Source organism: Oenanthe melanoleuca, chromosome 1 (genome assembly GCF_029582105.1).
Source record: "Oenanthe melanoleuca isolate GR-GAL-2019-014 chromosome 1, OMel1.0, whole genome shotgun sequence".
NCBI lineage: Eukaryota > Metazoa > Chordata > Aves > Passeriformes > Muscicapidae > Oenanthe > Oenanthe melanoleuca.
The window spans coordinates 21,875,875-21,901,099 of NC_079333.1; the positions used below are offsets into that span (position 1 = coordinate 21,875,875).

A 25,225-nucleotide genomic window follows, 5' to 3' on the forward strand; every position below is an offset into this window, starting at 1 on the left:
CAGAACTACATTTTCTGATAATAAATGCTTTATATTGCAGGAGAGTTTTGAGATCACAGTGAGATTGCTGTATTAGGCACTGCAGTGACACAGACTGCAAGACAGTTGTCACTGGAAAAAAACTTTTCAGCCAAGCCAGACAATGGGTGAAAGAGCTGGAACTACTTTTGCAGATGAACTGAGACACACAGATTTGAGTTATTCAGGAAATCTGTGACAAAGTACAGTGCTGAACTTTTATCTCAGGTTACACTCCACTGCTTTAACAACAAAGCCTTCCTCTTTATTAATTATATAAAGCAAAAAATCCCAAAACCCAGTATTACATCTACCCCATTAATTGATCAATTCCAAACATCATGCTACTTCAGATTTGCAAAACTCCAGCATCAAGCATCTCAAAGCACTTTAAAGCAAAACCAAATAGAACTAAGTTATCCTCATTTTGCAAATAGTGAAATAAAAACATAGGGGAACGAGGGCAGAGTCATCTTATCTAACTTTGACCATCTAAAAGACACTGGGGTCTAGGCTGCTCCCTTCACCCCTGGAACAAGGTGAGCATCTTGGGAGGGCAATTCCTTCTCTTCTCAGATATCTGGCTATGTCAATCACCAAAGAAACATCACCCTCTCTTCTGCCTATTCCTTCCACCTAGCCAGATGCTGAGATAAATGCCTCATGTTTAGCTGAGTAAGCTGCAGATTTCTATTCCATCACAAAGTGCTCCTGTTCCCTCTTCTCCTCCCTTATTCCCATGGGACAAAAAGACAGTGATGGGCCAAGGTTTGCATGGGCTGACTAGTGAGCACACCCGTGTGGAAAGTTAGGTGCACACTGCCAGACCTGTGAGGGTATTGACAAATCACACAAACAGAACTCACAGCTTCTTAGTGCCCAGGTATTCAGATGTTTCCAGAGGTACTGGCAACCAAACAAATGGCTGCAAGTCTCTCGTCTAGCTGAAATTTGTGCTGCTCTAAGCCCAGAAGGAATATTCACAAAGCTGTTAAAATATAAATAATGCTAATAAAGAAAACTCACACCAAAATGAGGTTTTTTTCTTTTACAAGAAAGGTGATAAAAATCTGCTATCAGACTTTGATCAAGTCCTACTATTCAGGAAAGGAAATACCTCTGAATCTCAGTGAAAATGAATCTGCCTGTGGCTGAAACAACTTCTAAAAGCTAGAAATGATTGTATAGTTTTCTCTGTCAACTCAAAGATGAGATTTAGGGATCCAAAAACGTTTGACTTTTCTACTGCAGATCTGCACACATCAGAAAAATCTGGCACTACACTGCATGATAGGACCTTGAAGCTCTGAAGTAACTGTGAAGTGGCATTTCAAATAGCTCTCAAAATGAAAATTGGTTAACACAAAATTAGAGTGATGCCTCCTCCTACATTACAACAGACACTGGGAATGAAAAATTTGTTGTCTTGCCTCTCCCACAAAAGAATGACTTTGACTAACAGCTTCCATTCTATGCATAGAAAGCTAAGTAATGTATTTCAGTTTTTTTGCCAAGTACAGCCTGGGAAGGAGCTCTCTAAAGAAATCACAGGACACCAATGGAGCTGTATGAACAAATACCAGCACTTTCACTCCATCACTTTCAAGGTTCTAAAGAGAATGGGAATCAGACTTTGCAAATTCAAGCTTCTCTTTCTTCAGTCCCTGGCAAAAAGCACCCAGTCAGGTACATGGACAAGCTCTAAAGTCTTGCTTTTAAACAAGTAGTGAATGAGCCTGAATCCTGCAGGAAATAAAAAACCACAGTGCCTTTGAGTCTTTCTCCAGGTAACAGGATGAGAAAAAAAATGGAAAAGCTCTCAGTGACGATATGATGCCTATATCCATAGACTAATAATGCTAAAATTAATAACTCCTCCTGTAGATACTACTCAGTCAATAACATTTCCAGACAACTTCATATCCATCTACTGTGGTTAACTTTCCAAATCAACATTATGCATAGGAATTAGACTGATTGTTAATGTTTATTTTTGTGGGGAGGAAGAAGAATACCTCAACTCTGAACTTTCCCCTTTTGTTAATGATTAAAAAATTTATTAAATATTAACTTTATTCAATTAATATGACACACCTAAAATTTATCTTCAATACATACTAGCCAAATCTGCTTGTTGTTTTGGGGGCAAGCAGGTGGAGGGGGTGAAGGATCCAGAAAAAACAAAACAGTTTCCATAGAACCATACAGAACATTTTCTATTTCTCTGAGAATAACATCTATTATTTAGTGTGGAACAAATATGTTCAGAGGCTAAATGGTCTCCTTCAAATGACAGAGGTATTTTTTTTCCTCTTTTGGTTTAGTACAACATGCCTCTGATATACCAAAATAGCTTTTATAAAAGGCAATCTTTATTAAGTAATTTTTAAAATGGGAATTACAATATGCACCAGCAAAAATTGCTTGGCTGTTTACTTACTGATTCTTTACAGAGGCCAATTATTTTGCCAATGGGCAAGATGAAATCTGTTACAAAAAATAAATGGGACTTATAATTTAAATCCCATTCATAGCAGAGAGTTATTTTTTATTATTTTTATTTAGGTCTGGTCACCTAAAAAAAATGGGACATTAAATTGAAGGTTATATCATACTTCAACAATAATAACTGGCGCCCCAAACACTTTCCACCACAAATCTCACTGGCAGGATTCCTGCTTTACAGGAGAGCAAAAGCTATCAGAAAAACAAGTCGGGGTAAGATAAAGAACAGAAGAAAATAAAAGCTTTCCTAACTTCCAGTCTTTTGCAACAAATGATTAAATTTCTGTTTCTAAACCAGAGACATTACATCATCTTATTTTTTAAAGAAAAAAAAAAAATCTGCCTTTTTAACATCTCTCTTGTATATCCATCTTTGCTTCTATATCTGTGTAATCCAATATCACAACTAAAATAATCCATCAGATAAGTCACCATGGCCATTCAAATCTGAATGTGAATGTAAAATTTTAGTCCCCACAATATTGTTTACCTGTGTGAGCCTCTTAAAACACTGAGTATTTCTGTTCAGCAGAGTCTCTCCAATGCCCACACTTAAACAATCTTCCCTGTGACACCACAGGCAGCACTTCCCAGTTACCAAAGTTATGCCCCATTAGAAAAAGTCAAGAGTTAACAGCAGGATGCTGCAGAGAAAAAGCTAAACTTATGAACGTGCTCAGATTGCCACTGCCCAAAAATATGAGTAATGTTCCAGATATGTTATGTTAATCTGTTACACAAGATTGTCTGTAAGGTGAATAATTTTTTAACGAGTACATGAGGGTTGGGGGTAGGATGAAGGCACGTGGCCAAAGTTATTATGGAATTGAAAAGGATTATTTTAATTATTATTGTACTATTAACCCTCTGCATGGTCCTATTTAACCAATGCCATTGTGTTTACGACTCAAATGATCTATAACCATTCATTGTACTTGAAATTACTGTTGATCACTGAGCATTTCAGAATAAAAATAGGTATGATTAGATGTGTAAACCTTATTTGAATGCAATTGCATGCATAGAATGGATTTCTACCCACTAAAAAACAGCCCTTAATAATAAGATATCAAGGAAAACACGGTGAGGAATGATATTTTCTGAATGCGATCTGTGTATTCTAGATACACCTCATAATGAACGTGACCAAATACTGAACACAAAGTGAAGAACAAACCCTTTGTGTTGATGCAAAATTTGAGTGGCAGGAAAAAAACATTACTGAAGATAAGGGTTTTCATTCACAATGCAATGTAAATTAAAAAACCATGGATACAAAAGAGCAGAAACAAGAAAGGTAATATAACAAACTTACATTTCACCCTTCATCTTTACAAGGATCAAAAGAAGGGCATACATCTTCATTCTAGTCGAATGGCCACTATAATAATAAATTACAGTAGCTCATACAAGAAATAAAATATGAAGGACTCAGTTATGTTTTAAATTGAAGAAATGCAAACCATAACACACACAAAAAAAAAAAGAAACAAAAACTGTAAAGTCTATGGGGTTTAATTTCTTTTTAAATAAGGGGCAAAATATACATGCATGTAAGGTACATCTGTATGCAATCACTTTGCTGTTGACTTCACTGGGAAAAACATGAATTTTGGAGACTTCCCTTACCAAGCCTATTTTCACTCTAAATAGTGAATTACTTGATGGTTGTAGCTGCAAAGCTGGAAAAAACAAAAAAAAAATGAGGCCAAATTTTATGTGGTCATGCTGGCGTGGTGGAAAAGCTTTTGTGAGGATTTGCTGCTGTAACTGTGTTTGTACATCTGGACCCCCACAGACCTTCAAAGACTTAGACATCCATAGATACTTACACGGATTATTAAATGGCCTGTTAGTAAAAAGAGGTGGATTCAGGACACTGACACATTTGAAATTGGTATCTGCAACTGGACTCTGACATTTCATTTGGATACTTAAAGCATTAATGTTATTGTATCCTGAGGACCTATATTAACAAGTTTGACGTAACAGATGGAAGCTTTTTCAGAAAAATGTAAACAGCTGATCTGAGAGCCAGCACTTTCTATAGACAGAACTTACAGTGAAATATAGCACTCTACTGTTTATTCCAAACACATCATGGCATTGTAAGTAGTCCACTTTATGCAGTGGAGAAATACAGTTAAATGTAAAAGGAACACATATCAAGAAAAGAACATTCTCCTGCAAAATTCTCTGCTTCTGACCCATAAACCCACCCAAAATCAAGAAAATTATTGCCCTCCATAAGCCAGAGAAGATAATTTGAACCTAACCTCACTGAATCTTCTTGCAGAGATACTCATTGCTCATTCTCAACATCATCACATTTCTGAATTTTGCTAATTTAAATATTATGCTCATTTTAATATCTGTTAGACTAGACCTTACTGATTTTCTGTAATGTGAGTAGCTTTCTAAACATGTACTTGCAAATCTGATCCTCAATAAAAATAAACAAGCTATTTAATAAATAAGAGAAGCACAAAAAGACAGTATTTTTTTGTGGAAATGGAGTTTTAACTATTCTTCTTGGATTACCCTCTTTGTTCTTTAAGTTGCATGATTGTTCTTGCATGTCTATTTAAAGGGCATATTAATAATAGAAATGATTACGAATACAGGACCATCTAGTTTCTGAATTTTTCATGTTGTATATTTGCTTTTGCACAATGGAAATTAATAACAATGGCCATATCTGACTGCTGTTGCTTCTTGCATGATTTCTGTGATGCACTAATAAAAGACACTGAAAGTTCAGTGCTCTGGAATGGTAACTCCAGTTACCATAATGTTTATAATGGGAAATTACCTACTGGACAACCCTGCCTAGAATCCTTCATTTAAAATGGGACAAATTTCAGTTTGTGGAAATAAAGAGCCAGCCTACAACATCCTTAGCAGCAGTGCCTGTAAGCTGTCCTCTGTTACAAAGGATGAAATATGGAAAACTGCAGATCCTACATTAATGAAATATGCAACAAATTCCCTGCATCTGAACAGAGCTTTGGGGTTTTTTTCCCATGGAAAATAAGAAAATCAAATTGTTTAAGGCAGCATTCCTAAGTAGTTGATAGGACTATCTTAATAACACAGTCAAATAACTAAGCAACAAGAAAAAGAGATCCATGTTCACAACAGGCAGTGAAAGCAGTGCAGAGCTGCAGGATGGGAACTGCTCCAAAGTAGAAGTAAGGCTTTGTGGTCAGAGTCCAACTTGCATACCCTTTTACTCAGATGATCTTCTCTTCCTGTGAGTCCATAACACACTTTTATAATACTGCTAGTATGAATCAGAGAAGAAATATCCACATTTATTAGGCTTATGACAATGTAATCACCATTAGAAGCGGTTCTGGTGTGACAATCCTCATTTTGCACTTCTCCATTTCTAACTTCCCTCATCAATGCTCTCTCACATCCATTTAACACTTCCATTTATTGTCTCAAGGCCAGATTTTCAGTACTTTCTGTTCATCTCCAGCTCTCTGTCTGCAGCTTTGTATGACAAACCGACTCCCCTGCTGTCATTTGGGATACTTTAACTAAGCAAAGTCCACATTCAGTTACTTTAAATATTTCTTGAGTATCTATGCACTCTGTGCTTTAGTGATCTCCAGACTTTAGTTAACATTCTTTAAAATCCGATTTTTGCCCCAAGTCCAGTATTTTTACGATATAACCTTTATATAAACAAATGTTCCAGTACATGCAGAAGATTAAAGGAATGAAGGAAGCATTCAGCTGTCCTTTAATTTTACATATGTTTAATGTTATCTTGGAGAAATGTACCTATTTTCATTTTGAATCTGATCTAAAACTATGTTGGATGACTGTGCAAAGAGTCAGTATGAGAGCTGCTTAAAGAAATAAAATGGAGCCAAGAACAAGCACAGGATGTTCAGTGGCAAAATCCACTGGATAACATTTGCTTATTCCCTTGGTACTTTTGACTTCATTTATCATATCCAGAGGATTGGAATCCAGAGGCAATCAGGCTGGTGGGTTTTGTCTGGCCTTTTACACACAGAAAGCAGCTAGACATTTCCACTCTGGGTTCAGCTACCCAACACTTCTTCTAGTCTTGGGAATGGAGATGAAAGCAGGCTGTTTCAATTAGCCTGGCTATAGAGATGATCTGGAGCTGTGAACTAATTGATTTTGATGACCAAGAGGGACAGCTCCTGCATAATAGAGGCCACAGAATTTCACTCTGTAATTACAGTTAAGTTCAGCTCCAAATCCAATAGAAATCAAACGTGACCATATAAGGCCCATGTATAATCAAAAGCTCTTTTCCCTAACCCCTAAGTGTAAAATATTCCCTGTTTTCTTTCTATTTCACAAAACCATCTGGGTCTAAAGTGAACCTGTGTGAAAGATCTTTATTCCTGCATGGACAGGAACAAATTTTCCACTGCTGCATGAAAGGACTAGAACAATGAAAGTATTGGGAAGGGAAGTGGGAGGGAGGAGCAAGGCTCTGCCTTTTTGGCAATACTTACAGAACATTAGTTCGGGTAGGTGGAGTCCTGCTGGGTCTAACCAACTGCTCAGATCCCCTGTAACATTTTAGTGGCCCCCAGCTTTACAGGGTACATCTCAGGACATGGAGAAAATGCTCATATATACATATATTTTAAAAGACACAAAACTCTAGAGTGCATATCCAAAGCAGATCAATTGCCTTTGCAATATTCTCAAAACAAAATGTTCCACCAGCAGAACTGATAAGAAGAGCCAAAAAATGGAAAACACTTGCTACCAATTTATTGCAGTCACCCATAAACTATTACTAGAACATTATGTATTGGGGTTCAAGCCAGAAAGCTATTAAAGCGGACTGCACTAGAGTCTTTCCACTATGCTACTGAAGCATTAATAAGTCCTTAGAGAATTGTGTTTATGTTGAAAGAATAATCTTATAATCAAATTTTCACACACACAAAAAATGCAGCTCTTTCTAGAATTACTGTGTGCTTTTGCTTTCTCCCCCACATTGGCTGGTGTCTCCACAAATACCATCATTTTCTATGTTTCTGTCTGGCCCAAACCCTGATGTACATACTTTGTGTTCCAAGCTGGACAAATTTCAAGATAAATGGTGCTAATTGACAGTGTTAATGGGCGCAGGATGTACCACATCCTTTCCCCTGTTGTCTCTGTCAAAGTGTCTTTCACACTCCTTACAGCCATTCTTTGTACAAGACAAGAAAGAGTTAAAAGACAACACTTTTACTTAGACACACAAACAACAGACACCTAGTGATATTCCATGGGGCTGAGTTTCCATCCCTGTTACAGGAAAATCTCTAATAAATCAGAAATCTCCTTTCCCATTTCAGAGACAGCACAATACCCAGGAAGACAATTATTAACCCAATGATTTACTGTTTTCACCTCAAGAATTGATATTCACTTTGAAAAGGTGTATGCCTTCTTTTCAGCTGCTTTCCTCCAATGCACCCAGGTGCAAACCACATAACAGAGCTTGCCAGGTGGAATTAAGGCAGCTCCTATATCCCTGGAAACTCCTTAAAACAGTACAACTTGAGTTCAAATGTACTAGGCCATCTCATTCCACATAAGACTTAGGATTCAACTTGAATAAAGTAAGGAAAAGACCTAAAATTCCAAGAAGGGGAACTAGGCTCCTCGTATGAATTTATTCATATTCTCCTAAACAACTAGTTAAGAGCTGAAAACTGTGGTATTCATCATCACCACCACCACGATAATCAGATAAACAATTCAACTAGTATTTCCATTTGGAGTCCTAGGGAGTCCTGGCCAGGAGAACAGTACTATGTTACGACAGGTTTATGATAATGTAACACCTTTCCTGATTTGCCACTTCAGCTCCTGGAATATCCTTAAGGTTTGAGAGATGACTGGTAAAGCACTCCTGGCTGCCAACTGGCCTGTAGGCTGCTCTCACTGGGCAGGAAAAGTTAAATTTCCTCGCAAACAGGGAGAATCCTTGGCAATATAATACCATTGTAATGGTTCTAAATACTAATTTTGCTGTTTTCTGAACTTGTTGGCTAAATGCCCTTAAATTGGATCAGATAGTACTGATATACTTGACAGCAAACAGTCTAATTTGAGAATTAGTAAAAGCTGCAGCTCTCTCTGATTTCAATGGAAATTGTAGAAACTTAGTATCATTCCTTGATTTGGGCCTTTAGAATAAACTGAATTGGGGGTCAAACGTATCCCATAAGTAACTTCACTTGATCCCACCTCTTGATTAATGACTGTGGAATATTTCGCTTGCCCAGGCAGCACATTCATGTGTGGAGCTTTTCTACTTGCTTATGTAATTAATTACATTTCAAACAAACTTACAACAAAAACAGTAAGAAATCCTTTCTACCTGTGCTAATGCACAGGACACCAGAGAGTGATTCTGCAAGAGATAACCAGGCCACATCTACAGCTAAATCTCTCTCTCTAGAGTTTGCCTCTTTGCAGGAGGACTCGGGCTCTGCTGCCATCGTTCAGCTCAAGAGGTCCTTTTGATTCTTCAAAGAAAACAGAGTCATGTGCCAGCACAACAACGTGCTGGAGAGCCATTTTAGGTGAAACCCTTCACATACTGCTTAAAAAGTCACTTTATGCCAGGAAGGGGAACGAAAATACTTAATCACAAAAATCAACACCCCAGAAAGACTTGGAAAGTGCTCAGGTCTCCAGAGGAGATTTCTTCTAGGACCTCTGCAGCAGCTGAGTTATTGCACCTTCTGCTCCAGCCCCATTAGCCTACATGCTTGCAAAAAGTTGTCCACTGCTTCACTGAAAGCTTTACATTAAGACAGTACTCTGGTGCCCAGGAGAAATGTCCTAGATGTTTTCTATGCTTAAAAGGCAAGATGTGCCTAATATCATTTTTCTGTAAAGAGCAACTGAAGTATGGTATTAATAAAAAATAAACTATGTTAACTTATGTTAAATCCTTCTCTTTTCTCCAAAAATACACAGCTGAGAAAACCTACCCCAGCAATACTAATGCACAAGCAAGTCCTCTCCATCTGCCAAATATGTAGGTCATTTCAACGAGTGACAGAGACAAAGAGGCCTGATTTTAATTCATGAAATATTCCTGCTAATAGCAAAGTTATTGAGACATCTGTTAAAAGCTTGACCTGTTATAATGGGGGGATATCTAAAATGACTGAAATATCTATTTAAATTAATGCTACAGTATTTTATTGGGCATTTAAAAGAGGTATTGCTATTAACAAAAACATTATATAAATTAGAAACAGGCCTACAATAATCCTCCAGATAAAATCTGGTCCTGTCTTCTAATACTATGGTATGAGCTTTTATTTGTGCGTGCGCTACGTGTATATAACAATATAGCAAATATGTAAAAAAAAAAAGTTAAAATCTTAAGAGCTGTGGCAGTCTAGTTTAAAGTTTGGCAGAGAACAGTTGGCAGACATTAGGAAAAAAAAAAGAAAAAAAGTAAATATGTTTCATGGCCTCTATATAATTGAACATTCTTCAAATTCCAGTAATGGAAATGTCAATACCATGGAAATCCTTGAAATGTGGACACAGACAGATAAATGTGACTGGAGCCAAACACCTCCACCCAGAACGAATAGCAGACTTTCAGATAAAGAAAATCTACGTAATAACAAATTACCCACTCAGTAACAGCAACCAAACTAAGGTTTTACCTTTGGGGTAGTGGTGACATGAGAGGTGGAAGACGGGAGAAAGCTGTCTGAAGGACTACCCTGCCCAGGCAAAGCACACACAGGATCTGCCTCCCCCAGCACCCAGAGGTGCACCAGGGAGGACCCTCTGCCACTGCATGCAGGGCTGGGCCCTGGCTCATCATGAATACAGCAGTTCCTGGCTTGTGGGATTCAACAAAGCAGGACCAATGACTGCCTTTCTTCGTGTTAGGTGGTGTGCGAGAGGATGCATCACACACACGGTGAGTACCTCAGTCCTGGAGGCTGAACCAGCAGCTCTTTGCTGAATGCTCTTCCTTCTGCTGGCTCACTTCCAAGGGCCAGTGTTAGAATGGGGAGGGCAGATTTTCCCAAGCCACAGAGATACGAACTAGAATGAGGAGCACAGATCCCAGGTCTTCATCACAGCTCCTAAGAAAACACTCAGAAGAGCATCCCAATCCCAAACCAAAGTGAATGTACAGAAGCCTTTCTTCTCTTTCTCACCCACATCCTGGTTTCCTCACAAGATGCTCCACACCCACACAGGGGGACGTCTGAAGGGCTTTCTACAGTTCTGCCCTTGCTATGGATGCCTTGTGGACGGATGAAAACACTGAAGTGTAGCCAAAAAATATACAAATAACCAGATACGACTGAGGAACAAATCCTGAAGGAGATGCTTAAGGACCTTGAATCATGGGGCAAGATGAAATATAGCTCCAAAAGTTTACCAGTAGACCACTTACATGCATTTTATATTTAATTCAAGGTTTCATTTTCCTGAATCTAAAAAATGCTAGCAGCAGATAAATGACTTTTCATTTAAAAATGCCACTTTGTTTCCAAGAGAGAAAATGCAAAGGTGTAAGTTTTTTTAAAAGTGTGGGTCAGCCAACGTAAGCCAAATGCCTACGAAAAAAAAATCTAGCAGATGCAGAAAATACGAAGTCTAATATATGCTCCTCCACTATTACAAGATATCATGCATCCCACTGCTACATCCACATAAGTCATAGCATAAAGCCATTTGATATGAAATGCCATGTGAAATCTATTCCTTTTTTATGGAATTAGATAGACAGAGGTCTGGTTTTTATGTTCCTCCTGAGATGCTCTATGAATGCTCAGAGTTTTATGAGCATGTCTTTACTTTTTCCTTCCATAATCAATATTTTACCACTTTTCTTACTGCTTTTTCCTTCTTTCCTTCTTCTACTGCTTCTTCTACATCAATGTACAGTATAAAACACACAAAACAAGGAGGCAAACTGCCTATCTTGATGGTATACCAAACATACATAACACATCCTTTTCTTTAGCACTCAGCTATAAAAGCACTGCACACAATTAAGAACAGCAAGGAGGAAAAAGTGATGATTTTAAGCTGCCAGTCTCCCCTTGGCAATGAAATGTCCAGTCTTAACTTCACCACTGTCTGAACTCTAAGTATTCCTCTGTGCAATTCTAGTATCTTCTCAACTATATTTTTGAATGGAATATGAGCACACCTTAAAAAGCAAATTATCAGCAAACAGTGCCTAGACAGGTTATATACTACTTTGCTAAGATCAAGGGATATTTTCATATTATTTCAATGCTCTGTCTAAATTCATGCTCTTCTGGCACAGACAGTGACTTCAAGAACAATTCTTAAAATCCCTACTTAACTAGGATCAAATAAATGTCACTGAAGAAGCCTAACTGTGCCTTTGCTTGTAGTCATTATGAAAAGAAAATGGAGTAAGAGTCAGATCCGTTCAGAAGCAGCATTACTTGGTAATACTTCCCATCCTTTCAGCCTCATTCAGGACCTCACTTGACAGACCTTTCTCTAAGACCATCACTGCAGACAAAAACAAATAATCCTACAAAAAGTGCAATCCTACTGTGCACTTCAGGTAGCACAAGCCAGTGGCAGTATACTAGAGATACAGAACTTTGGGTAAAATTTCCTCTCAGAGAACTGCATTGCCACCTTCTCAGCCCAAGGAATGTTAACAAGCAGAATGGTACTTAAGTAAGTAGATTATTAAAATAATTGCAAACCTCTTGGAAAAAGGTCTTTCACTTGGAAAAATAAAAATTTCCCTGCAAGTTTTTGTACTTAATATGGTTAAAAGTTACAGAATTGCAAGATGCTAGTGGTAGAAACCATTATTCAATTTCCAGTGCATGAGCACTTCAGAGCTTGTCCATTAAGTCAGGAGGTCCCTCACCCGTGAGCAGGTCTGTCTCCTCACATCCTGCACTCAGCTGAATTCACTCCACAAATTCCCTTCAAGAAATGTGTGTAAGCTCAAGGACTTAGTTATTTTCTCTCTCTTTTAGTAGGTCCTTCTAACTTAGTGTTGGAGAAAAAGAAAGTCCTTATTCACTACAGTCTTGCTTTTTAAAGAATACTGACTGCTCCTCATGGGCAGCATAGTAGAAGCTGTGATTCTCTATCTTGTTAAAATACAGTCATTTTATGAAACTTTGTTTTCCTTTATTGCTGAAAGCATTGCTTCAGCATTTTCTAGATCAGAGCAGAATTCTCTCCTTGTTTCAGAGACTTTGCTGTCTTGTTTAAAAGGAGAACCTGTACATGGCTGGTCCCTATCTCATGTAAAGTGACTTGATTATAAGGCAGCTGATCATTCTTGGGTTTTTGGGTGGGATTTTTTTTGGGTCTTGGTTTGATGGCTTTTGTTTGTTTCGATTTTTTGTTTTTTGGGGTTTTTTAAAATGAATGCTATAAAACCCAGGGAATCACTCATAAGATCTGAAAAAACACTGGGAAAAAAAAACCCAGCCAGTAAAAACCCCACTGAAACCAAATTCAATCTCCACTAATGGCAATACTACCATATATTACCATTAAATATTAGTTTTTCTGAGGAGATAACTCTTTCCAAGAGTATTTGCACACATCTGTTTGCAGGTCCTTTTTCTGGCTACCAAGCTTCACTCAAAAGTTATTGAAACTTTAAGGGAAGTAAGTATAATTTTCTTTAAAACATGAAAGAGACTCTAATGGAAGGCAGAGGTCCAAACAGACCTTTGGGTGGCCCAGGAGACCTTAGGCTTGGCCCAGCTTTCTTTAGCACCCTTGTAAACACAGGGAGATTGAAGTAGAGGGAAGGTGATAGGAACAGCTGGGGGACCAGCTGACATAACAAATCATCACCAGAATTTTTAGGCATCTCAGAAGTACCACAAAGGTTTATACAGGGCCCAATGCTACTAAAGCTAAATCAGAAATTTTCACTTCTGCAATGAGAGCTGGAATGAGGCCTTGGTTCCAAACTCAGAAGTTGCAGAGCCAGCCCTTCACCAACTTATAATGACTGCACAAGTGGACTTCCACCAGATCTATTGTTTTCACTGTACATTCATTTCAGAGGGATATAGCAGAACCAACCAGAGATCAAGTTTTCTGATTTAGTCATTAAACAGTACAGCTGAAATCTCAATTTCTTTTTGGCTTCTTGAAAATAAAAGCCTTGGGATGCAAAGGGTAGGTGGAGAAAATCAAGCACGCACGCTTTACATTCCTGGTTTGTCTCGCACCTTGAAGGATAATGACAACGTGGGACCAGGGGCCTCCAGTAAAATGCATCCTGCTGGGACTTTTGCACTCACAGCTGGCAAAATCTTTCTGATTTCCAGTATTTTTATTTCATAAAAGATAAGTAAGATAAGTAAGAAGGTAAGTTTCAGTTTTCCCTCTTCTTTAGCAGACATAAAGTGCTTCCAAGAACAATGCCTGTCCATATCCCAAACCTGCCCTCTAGGTGTCACCTGGGCAGGAAATTCCTGTTCTCAATCTCCATCAGTTCCCTTTTACAGCAAGCTTATAGTGCATTTTCACTCGAGAAGGTGTATGCTTGAAAGGGATTCTGTAAAGGTGCCAAACAGACCTCTGAAGTACAAACCTTTGTAGAGGTTAGAACTTTTCTGAGGTTCCACAACACAAACAAGGTTCTGTTTTAACATATAAGCACAGAAACCTCACTTTAAAGCAGATGAAACTTAACATGTTTTTTTCTTCCCTAGGAGTGAGAGAACTGTATAAAAGATTTCCTAAGTGGCTGTGATAGATCTCTCCACAACGGCTTGGCACATGCTGTATGTACTAATAGCTTGTCATGAAAGGATGATCAATGCTCTGGAGCACCAGCCATAGGCTGTGGAGCATCAGGTTCACCCAGAGGCTCTGCACAAATGCTGTGGCAAGTGGCAACCTCCTTATGCTTCAATTTGTCATCTAAGAAATGAAAATAACAGCTCTGCCTCCCCAGCAGTGTTGCACAACCAACCATGTTAAAGTTCTGCTAGTAAACACCAGGGTAAGAGGGGTATCACTCCCTGTCACTGAAGACTGAACAATTATTTGCTTTCAGCCTAGCTGGTAGGGCTTCCCATGCTGAAAGCCAAAGGTGGGTTAGGATTTAATTTATGGTGTATTGGATAAAACCTACAGGACACATGCACAGAAGCTACTTTTCTCATCTGTGCCTCTCCCTCACTTTGAGAGGAATGCAGTGAAGGGAATACTATAGTTTCAGTACCACAAAAGTTGTGAGATCTTTGAATATTATACTAGTCATAAAATAGGCATTTAAACAGCTTCTGAAACCAGAAGAGGCTTTTAGGGAATGGAATGCAAAGAGAAAACACAGGATGCTGGAAGGCAGTATGGATAAAAAAAGATTGAAAATATTTAACCTGAAAAATTTCTTAATTTATTTTCTTATTTGTACTTTGAACTCTCATGTTCAACTAAAACTTTCCAGAAGTTTAAAATGAGAAAGAAACTTTAACACTTCTGGGCTACAGCCTTAATTCAAAGCTTTTGTCCTTGCCACTTGTTTTCCAACACCATTACTATCCCCATTTACCTTAAAAAAAAACCCCACTTAATCCATCAGCTAGGGTTTAATTTACACAGAAAAAAAAATTATATATTTCTCTGAACATCAGACATTCCTGTTTCCAAACTCTAGACCAAAATTTGAAGTTAGACCTTAATGTGGGCTTAATGTAGACTCAAAGCTAGCTGGTTTTGGTTAAAAGCAAGTACAATGAAATGTAAGAAATAAGGAAAAGTTACATGAGAGAAACCACTGGGGGTTGGATTGTGTTGGATTTCTGTTCATGTTTATTAAACATTTCCCAAGAAAGAAAACATTTTTACCACTGAATGACTTCCACAGGAACCCACTGAAGAACATTCCAACTAGTCTAAGAAATAGCAATATGTCAAAGAGGAAAGAAAGCAACTGTGTTCACAGGATCAGTCAAATTCTCTTTTCTCTTTCCCAGGCAAGACAAGCAGCCCAAACACAGATGAACAGGAGGGATGCATATGGGCCAGCACAGAAACCTCACATTTACAACTCATTTTCAAAAGAGACTTTGGCTATGTCTGATCCCAAGACAAATCAAGCCCAAAAAATAATTGCAGAGGGCACTCAGACAGACAGACAGATGATCACTACTGAAAATGGATTGTAAGAACTTCAGGCATGATTGAATCTACTATTGAAATACGGAGCCGACATTTGAAAAAGACAAAATAAATGTCTACAAATGGAGACCAATTCTAGAGCAAAGCTTTTGTGAAAAAAAAAAAAAAATTAAGAAGGTTCAAGGTGGCTTTCATACAGGATAGGCAAATATAAGTGAGTAAGAACCAATGAGAAAACTCTTTCAAACACAAACATCAACTACCTAGCATGTGATTTTGTTCTTTTGGGACTACTGAAAAATCCTCCACTTACTGAAGTGATAATAGTACTGAGCTTTCAATTTCAACTGACCAATGTCATGCCATCCTCAATTTATCTCTCACATAGAAACCAGTTTCCAGTAAAGAATCTCTACAAAAATAGTGCATTGAGTACTGTGGTCTTAAAATTCTGAGGGTGCCAGCAAACTCAAAGATTGACAAAGCTGTGATCAACACTGGCAAAACAAGTTGGAAGACAAAGTTCAGCTCCAGTCCCAAACATAACTCTGCAGGAAAAAGAAAATATTAACTAACCACAAGTAGAAGTTTCAAGTCTTTTGATCCGAAGTCATCATTCTGTATTTAATTCTGGTTTATGCCTTCTTCCCTCCACACCCCAATTTCAAATTCTTTTTTTTTTACTCTGGAAAATGGAGTTTAAGTATAGTTATCTGTTATTCTTGCTGATCAATACCATCTGTGGCAAAAGACTAGGGAGCTATACTGGACAGATTAGACTTTGAAAGGCTTTTAAAATTACCAAGAAATCAAGTGCAACATACAGTTCTGTTGACTGGTCTGGATTAACTCCCAAAATTGGCTGATAGAAAGATGTGAGAATCTTTCCAAAAAGTTAAAACCTGTAGCTAATAAAACCAGCTGTAATGTGAAAAATTAGGTCCTTCTCTCTTTAAATCATAACCCATAGAGGCACTGAAGTAAATCCCTTAATCTCTTTTTAAGTAGCTATTTTATCCCAACTTCCTCTGTGGTTTATAACCTCAAAGCATCTACACCACAACTCAAGAACAGCCTACACAAGGAGCTTCAAGTTTATTTTCTTCAAAAAGCATCTAAAATAAAAATTTTAAAAAAAAATTAAGAAGAAAAAACTTACAAAACCCACCACCAAAATGAAGCACAAAAAAACCCCAACTCCAGAACAAAATAAAAAAAGTCTGAGCAATAGACCACAAAACCACAAGAACCACCAACCTGAGTTCAACCTTCCTGATCCTTTAATCCCTTGTCCAATACCATGCATCAAAAAGAAACATTCATAACTCTTAAAGCCACATTATATATTCTCTGAGGTGTGCAAATGATTAAAATTCTATATAGATCATTATTCTATTTTCACCCTTGTAACCAATTTATGGACAGGAAAAGTGGAACAGCAATTTTAAGACCTCAAGTTTGTATCCATGGGCAAGTTTTCCTCTGTCTTCACCACAGTATTCAACAGGAAGCCCCAAGGAGATCTGTCAAGATTCAGTGCATGGCAGCCAAATTAACTTGCTCAGGATTTCTAGCAAGCCAAGGATGGATTGAGATGCAGACCCAGAATCCATGTCTCTTAATCTCTTGCTAAAAACAGAATAGTTAATGAAAAACCTTAGTAAAACATTTCAGAGGAAAGATTCAGTAATGTTTTAAATGTTATGATGTTGTTTCTCAGGGAAAACCAGGAAAGTGTATTTCAGATGTTGGGACCACGCCTTCCTCATGCAACAGTAATACCACAGAGTCATAAATCTATGTCTTACTCACTAAACAATAGCATAAAAGGTGCTGGATTATGAAGGTGAAAGTGGTCCTTTAGACAGTCCTCAGACACCAGGAAGGCAGGTGTCATTACCTACACACTCCAGATGGGAAATCCCAGGCAGAACAATTGGGTAACACACCTCAGACCACAGGGAAAGTCCTTTCAGTATCTGGGGGAGCAGACCCTTGCCCTGAGACTCACATTCACGTCGTGCCTCTCAAACTGCACACTAGAGCAGTCTCCATTTGGTAACAAGTCACTCCTACCCTCCAGTTTTTATGAAGGGTAACACTGCAGATGTTGACAGCTTGTGGGATCTCGATGATCCCATTAGCTCAGCAAAGGAAACACCAGTGTAGCAGTAAAGGTTACAGACTGAAGTGTAGGCTCACCAGATTTTAAGGAACATGCCAGAGGCAGATAGTTATATAGTTATGAAAGGGGAGCACTGTAAACCAAAACCACATTCTACAAACCCCTTCCTTGTTTCGACATAATCACCCTGACTATTTATTAAAAACATCACACATCTTTACATTTCATCATCTGCATCAGCTCTGAAATATTTTGTGTTTGTTTTTGTTTAAATAAAAATAAAAAGGAATCTTCACACCTGGTGTTCAAATTTAAAGTCACAAAACAGATACAGAACAACTCATGAACTAAGAGACACTTGATATTTGAATTATGGGTTCCCATAACATTACATTCCTTTGGTTAATGCATTTCTTTGAACTCCTCTGTCCTAAGTGCACAGGATATATGAGCATATCAACACTTTAATGACAGCCCAAATCACCCACTTTCCATTGGAGCAGATTGACATGTCATGGAGAGTGTGATTAGGAGGTCATCAGAGTACACAAAGCACCAGATTAAAGCTCAAAACCAAGACATATTTGCTCCTTGGGTTATTAAAAAATATAAGCAGAGCAAAACAAGCTCCATTGTAATTGAAAAATATGAGGTCTAATACATTGTTGAAAAGCCTTCTGTGCAAGGCTGTTTGAAAATTTTTTAAGCCAACAATATGGTGTCTTTTGATAGTAAAAATATGCATTTATTATAATGTGGCTTCTACTTAGGCTGGCATCAGGTTGACAGGCCAGCACCACTTGTTGCTGCACCAAACTCTTAAAAAAGAAAACAAGGGGTGTGGGGATGGGAGGGGAGGAAGGGGGGATGCAAGCAGAAGGATGAATATTTTCCTAAATCTGAGATCTTTTTGATTCTGCCTGTAGATCAAGCTGCTCATTATGTTACCAAACAGAAGATAATTCTTTGGATCGCCGTATTCCTTCCAACTCTAGCCCATTACAATCCACGTCTGGTTTTTTACATACAGGAATCCAAGTCTGCCAGTTTGCTATCCTTTCTGAGAAAATCCATCAGAAAGAAGGGAAGCTATCATCATATCCCACTGATGTCCAGGAAATGCCAGCCTAGCAGCTGTCACAACAAAGGAACTTCAAAGTCACAGCAAAAAAACCTAACAATTGCCCTTACTAACACTGTATCATTAATGAAAAACTTTGTAACAACAAGAACCAGCTTAAGAAGGAAAATGAAGAATTTAAAAAAAAAAAAAGGAGGGGGATGCATAGGGGTGTTTGGTTGTTTAATTTTCCACCCCTTTATGAGGGAGAGATCCAAACGCCCACATTCTCCATAACGTCCTTGATTACATTCTTTAAGAAAGTTATCATTCATGCCACCTCTAACCTTATGTCTTCTTATTGAAAATTTTCAAGGAAAAAATGCTTCCATCATAGCCTTGGTGCAAGAACTCAAGGATGTGCCTTTCTCATGAGCTCAGAAAATATTAAAACCCCTTGTCTCCTTGGAGGAAGTAAACAGATGTCTGCCAAACACTTAGGTTTACATAACATTTCTTCTCCCTTATTTATTGAAAAAAAAGCCTTTTTAGAAAGCACTTCATATTTTGAGAACACTGGATGGTTTTTTTCTTTTTTTTAGTACTTTTTGGCAAAGTATGTTTTTGATTATTTAAAGATAATCTCTATTCTCAATTGCATCTGACTCACATAACCTCCATACTTTAGAAACCACAATAAAAGTGCCATATATTAGCTATAAATGAATAGAGAATGAGTCAGTGAATAGTTAAGGACATTCCATGAAAATGCATGAACTACATACTAAGTTTTTAGAAAAATATCTATTTAACTTTTAGAATTAACAGTATAGATTAGCTGGAACAAAAGAAATACTGGGGTTTTTTAAATCACAGATGTAATGTTATTTATTTTCCTTATGTCATTTTGTCTACTGTACAAAGAAACCTGTAGTGAAGTGACAGAAACAGTGGTGTTTTCAGAGAAAAAATAGTCCCAACTTCTACACACCAAAGGATTTCTGTAATTTGGGGTTTTTTTAACTCTTTCACTGGGAATAGCTCAATTTTCGGCCTTTGCAAGGCCATCTTACAGTATCAACAAATAGAAATTACTTTAGGGAAATCTCATGTTTTCCTCTAGCTACTGAGTTCAAGTGGGCTTAAGTTCAGTGCTTTGAGTATTAAAGAGACAAAAAAAGCCAATACTTCTGCCTTTCAAGGCTTCTACTTTTCAGCAATATCTTAATACAGAATATATGAAGCAGTTGATGAAATACAATTTTCCCTGCACCATCATGTTTGCAGATCCAAACACTGGAGAGTCACGCCCCTTCTGCATGCATCCCAGATTCAGTAGGCATGGTATAAATAACTACATAAAAATCCTAAGTAGGGGACATGAGACAAACAGAACTCTTACAGCACAGGACTATGGTTATAAAGAGAGTCATAACAACTCCCATTCTATCAAACCCATAGCTACTGTCTGAAAAACAAGTTTCTCAAGATCAAAATATTTACTACAGATGAACCCAAGAAAAGGTTCTCCATTCCAACTTCAAAGCAACAAAAGCTGGCTGGACCATAATCTGAGAAAGAACTCTAAACATGATGCAGAAGCATATCCAGGATAGGGCCTTAGCTATCCTGACAGATATAATTCACTCCCAGAAAAACCATTAACCACATAGGTGCTGAGCATGCTGGAGCACAAAGCTAGGGAAAAATAACAAACCCCTCATGGTAAGTAAGATAATGCTCAGTGGCACAAACCCAAAGGCATGCAATATTCTTTCCTACTGCCTTTCTTGACTTAGGCTGCACTAAGTGTTTGGATGGAGAATGCTGATTGAGTTCCTACAAAATGTCTGGCCATATCTTGGCTATCCTGCTGGAATGGACAAGTAGGCAGTCGGGGACACCCCAAAAATAACAGAAGATAACATTATTGATTAGCTATTAATCTAACACAAACATGGGGACTGAAGAGAAGAGGCTCTTGTAGCCAGTATTCTGCAGATATAAATTAAAGTCATGCAGAGCTCCTGGGACAAACCACGTGTTAACCTCAAAGCCCATGTTGGTGGAATTGCACCTTTTTTCAACCCCTGCTTATCTGTCACTTCCACACAGGGCAAGTTCAGGGTTCAAAAGACAGTCCACTCACCTATACCTTTGGATTCCAGCAACATTAAGCAAGTGTCTCAGTCAAATGACAGGTTGGGACACCAGCTCTTTGAGCGAGTAACTAAATAAAGAACCCCCAGGCAGGCTACTAGTAACAAATCTTAAATCAGCAGCTGTTTTCTAAATATGATAAAATAAAGATTTCCTCAAATGAGACTGGTGTGGGAGATCCTAAACTCCTTCCTACTTAATCCTCATAGGAAAAAAAAAAAGTTGTTCAGCCAAACAGCTACCACAAATCTTTTCACCTCTTCTCTGATGGAGATGTACCCTCCCCTGATATCTCCGCCAATAAAATGAGAAGGAGGAGCGAAACTTAATGAGATATAAAAATATAACCAGATTCCTTTTTGTATCATTTGCTGGTTTTATTTTTGGACTGTTTACCCACTGAGGTGACATGATCTGTAGCAACACGGCATAACCTCAAAACCCAGCATCCCTCTCAGCAACACTTGCTCTGGTGCATCCAGACTGAAGTTAAACAATGGCTGATGGTGCAGAAGCAGATCATCCACACTTGGAAAATGAAACAACTGCCAAAAGGATTAAATAATTCTTACTCTTAAGATGTTAGGCTGTAGGTGGCCACATGTGACAGATAGCTAAGGATGGAAAGGCTCTTCCCTAGAGTATAACTGGAGGAGACACGCCAGCATTTTGGGAAGATAGGAGTTCTAGTGAATCTAGTGAATCTAAGGAAAACAGTGACTGCTTTCCATCATATAACTTTTTCAAAGACGTTTTTCAATAGCACAAGTACTAAATAGGTCACAGCAACACTTCACGTGCTGTCAGCAAAGATTGCAGTGGCTTTCTGGAACAAATCTCTTTGGTAATTGAAAATGGCCCATCCCTTCTGCCTTCCCTCAACAGCCTTCCTTTCTGGTCTCTGTCATACCAACCAGTCTCCTGTTTTGCTCAACCAGGTGCTTTTATGAAATCAAAATCCCCAGTCTAGCATACTAGAGGACATTTCAAAACATATCTGGTTCACCTGGTGCAATTTCCCCCTCCACTTCCAGAAGTTTAAAGTTTAAAAATTACTGAAGTTAGGCATGCTCCCAGATTTCTGTCTGGAGTACTATAAAGAACGGCATTTGGTTTGTTTTCTCCAGTACACACCTGTGAAGTAGGACCTCCTTATATTCAGCCACTCCAGAACCAAAATATTACAGTAACCTGATATCACACAAGCTGAAGGGCCTATTCCCAGAAGTTTGCTCAGAGTTGCCCGGTGAATTCAAAGCCACAAACACAAACCCATTCTATGCACAGAAAACCCTTTAACAGAGCTATTGCTTCCCAGTGAATTACAGTATGCATGCAATGCTGGGTACTGCTCTGAAGTTGGAAGCAAGCACTATTTATACTGCAACAGAGAGCAAGTTTGGTCTTAACAGGAGGGATGCCAGCTTCCCAAGCTGGCATGCAGGATGGTTTTGCACACAGGCAAAAAAAAAAAGAGGAACAGAGGGCAGAGGGGGGAGCAAGAACTGTAGTCTTCGCTCCTTCTGTCTGTATCTGTTACGAGTGCAAAACCAGCTGTAAACAGTAAAGAAGTCCCTATTTAGCAAAAATGCCATCCCAATTATACAGCGGTCATGACAGTTTAATATTTTTAGACTTAAATTAGTCCACTACAATTCACTAGAACCTCCTAACTAAACTAAACATACAGTGTAAATTCGCAGCCTTTATCAGAATGAGTAAGTATGTGTTGATGACTCTTGAGTTGCAGGGAAAAGTCTACGAAAAACATTTTTTAATGTGATTGCACCAACTTACAGAGATGAAAGAAGAGGATAAAAGGAAAAAGAAAACACCTAACCTGTCATGTTAATCCTTTGCCAGGATATTCCAAAATGCTATTCTTCATTACATTTCCTTTAGTCTTCTGCATATATTCTGTTAGTGACAGCTTGATCCTGCCTACGCTTATCAAATGGACGGGTGCACGTCCAGCCATATGATGGAAAAAGGGCCTCTCCATAAGAACAGCAGCTGAGGGCAGCTTGCTGCCACCAGAAGGAACCCTCCATGCTGCAGCTCATCCTGCAGAAGCCCTTGGGAAAGCCCAGCTTGGGACACAGGTGCCCTGCTTGCCCAGAGTCTGACAGCATCCCTTGGTCTTGGCAGCTCCTGGAAATGCATGGCACTAGACTGGAGAGCTTTGGTGTGCTCTTGTGTGTGATCTCTGGGCTACACAAAAGTGCAGGCTTTTTACCACCTTCATGCAGAATACACTCCAGGACTTCAGCCCATGCAAGTCTCAGGAAGTTTTTTATGATTCATGCTGAAATTCTTCCTTGCTGAGTTTTACTCCTTTGAAAATCTTAAAATAATCCCTTTTTTGTCTTAATATTTTACACCCTTCAAATACTTGTAGATTGTTATCATATGTCTTAGTCATCATTTAGTCCAAACTGTACACATTAAAATCTTGTAATCTTTGCTCATATTTCAATCTCTTCAGCCTCTTAACTTCTGTTGCTCCTCTCTGAGTTCTCCACTGAATTCTTGACAAGTTTTTGGCAACAGGGTGGCCAGAATAATAGTGTCATGGACACCTTACGGCTTTACAGAGATGAAGAGGGAAACTTGTGCAACACCAAAATGACATTAGCTCTTCCCCAAAAATCAACAAATATGTCTAATGTTGTTCAGGATCACTTATTTTTAGCTGCTGCATCATGAAATACTCTGAAATAAAAGTACAAATATCCACCTAAAAGTACTAACTTGGAGACAAGAGTTTAGTATACTCAAACCTGTATTTAATTAGTCTTCATGTCATCCCTGAGGAAGGTGACATAGAACAGTATTTACCTGCAATACTCAAGTGCAAATGGCTGAAGGGAAGTCTCAAAAGACAGGGACCACACAGAAACTAAGAATCCAAACAGTTTCTTCACCACAAACCAAACTAAGGAGCAAATTACAATCAAAGAGGTAAGGAGACAAAGCAACATTTTAAAAAGGAAATATTTTAAAATAGATACAACTCTCCCAAACTCTGGAAAATTAAAGCATGCAAAATCTCTACAAAATAAAAGAAAGCATGGTAGCTTTCTGTGTTGTATATTGGGACTGTAGAAATATTCTTCCAGTAAATCTGATCAGGCATGGGACCAAAATGCATATTATCTAACTATTATCTTCCTAAAAGTTAGATATCTAACTGAAGCCACCATAATCATCTCCAGAGAACCATTAATCCCATCCTAAAACTGTAATATATTTAGGATGAATAGCTCTCTAGAGGTATTTCTCCTCCTCTCCACTGATAACAGAGGGAGACTAAATAGCTGTCTCGACTGCATTTTCCTTGAAGATGACTAAAATTAAGTAACCTGTACCCAAACATCATTTATAGCAGTTGGTCTCTAAAGGAATTAACATAAGCAATCAGGTTGTGCAGGCACTTTAAATATTATCTTCTCTGGAATTTTCCAATTATTAGGTATTAAAAAGCAAGCAACCAACTAACCAACAAAACAAAACAAAGCAGGAAAAAACCACAAAAAAACCCCAAACCAAAACCAATCAAACAAAAACAACAACAGCAAAAATGGAAAAACCTGAAAAACTTACACATTCATATTCAGATGTCCTTCCAACTTTCCAAGTGCTAAATCAAGGACTACTGAATATCTGCTTGCATGGAAGATTTCCCCCCTCCATACAAGCCTCTGAACATTTGTAGCAACATGACATGTTTAGGATGACAGAAATCTGTCACTGCCTTTAGAGGTAGGGTTCAAATGCTCTGAAGTGGGCTATTAAGTGACTAAAGTTTGGTAAAGAGCATTCAACCTTCATCTGGTTCACAACAGGCTGAAACAGAAAATAAGCATGAAAAAAGTTACTCAAACAAGAAGACTCACACAAAGCTGGGACAGAAACCAGGAAAAAAAGTTTTGTTTTAGAGGACAATTATAGGAAACCATATATGGTTGCAATGGCACTGATCTCCAAAACCCCTACAAACTTCCAGAAAATTATATCTGAGGAAAAGTGAGAGAAGAAAAGTGAGTCTAATAAGACATAGCTGACATGAGAAAACACAAACACTTGCCACAAGGAATGTGCAAGCTAAGAGAAAGGAAATAATTTTAAAGAAGAAAAGAAGAGGGGGTTTAAAAAGAAAATGGAAACCAGAAATACAGGAAAAGAAATATGATATATTGATAATAGAAACCACTTTT

General features: G+C 38.2%; 1 protein-coding gene and 1 long non-coding RNA gene across 22 annotated transcripts in view; one reads left to right on the forward strand and one right to left on the reverse strand.

Annotated features, from left to right (window-relative positions):
• The window catches only part of ZBTB20 (zinc finger and BTB domain containing 20), a 477,873-nt gene that overhangs the window by 400,851 nt on the left and 51,797 nt on the right, over positions 1-25,225 (reverse strand). The window lies entirely within an intron of this gene.
• On the forward strand, positions 10,122-18,082 carry LOC130255859 (uncharacterized). Of its 3 annotated transcripts, XR_008841017.1 has the most exons (4): positions 10,163-10,474; positions 13,771-13,902; positions 14,250-14,542; positions 15,519-16,127. It is a non-coding gene; the product is annotated as an uncharacterized LOC130255859 (long non-coding RNA). The 3 variants fall into 3 exon arrangements; XR_008841021.1 differs by lacking the exon at positions 13,771-13,902 and having other exon boundaries at positions 10,122-10,474; positions 15,519-18,082; XR_008841016.1 differs by having other exon boundaries at positions 10,122-10,474; positions 13,771-14,542.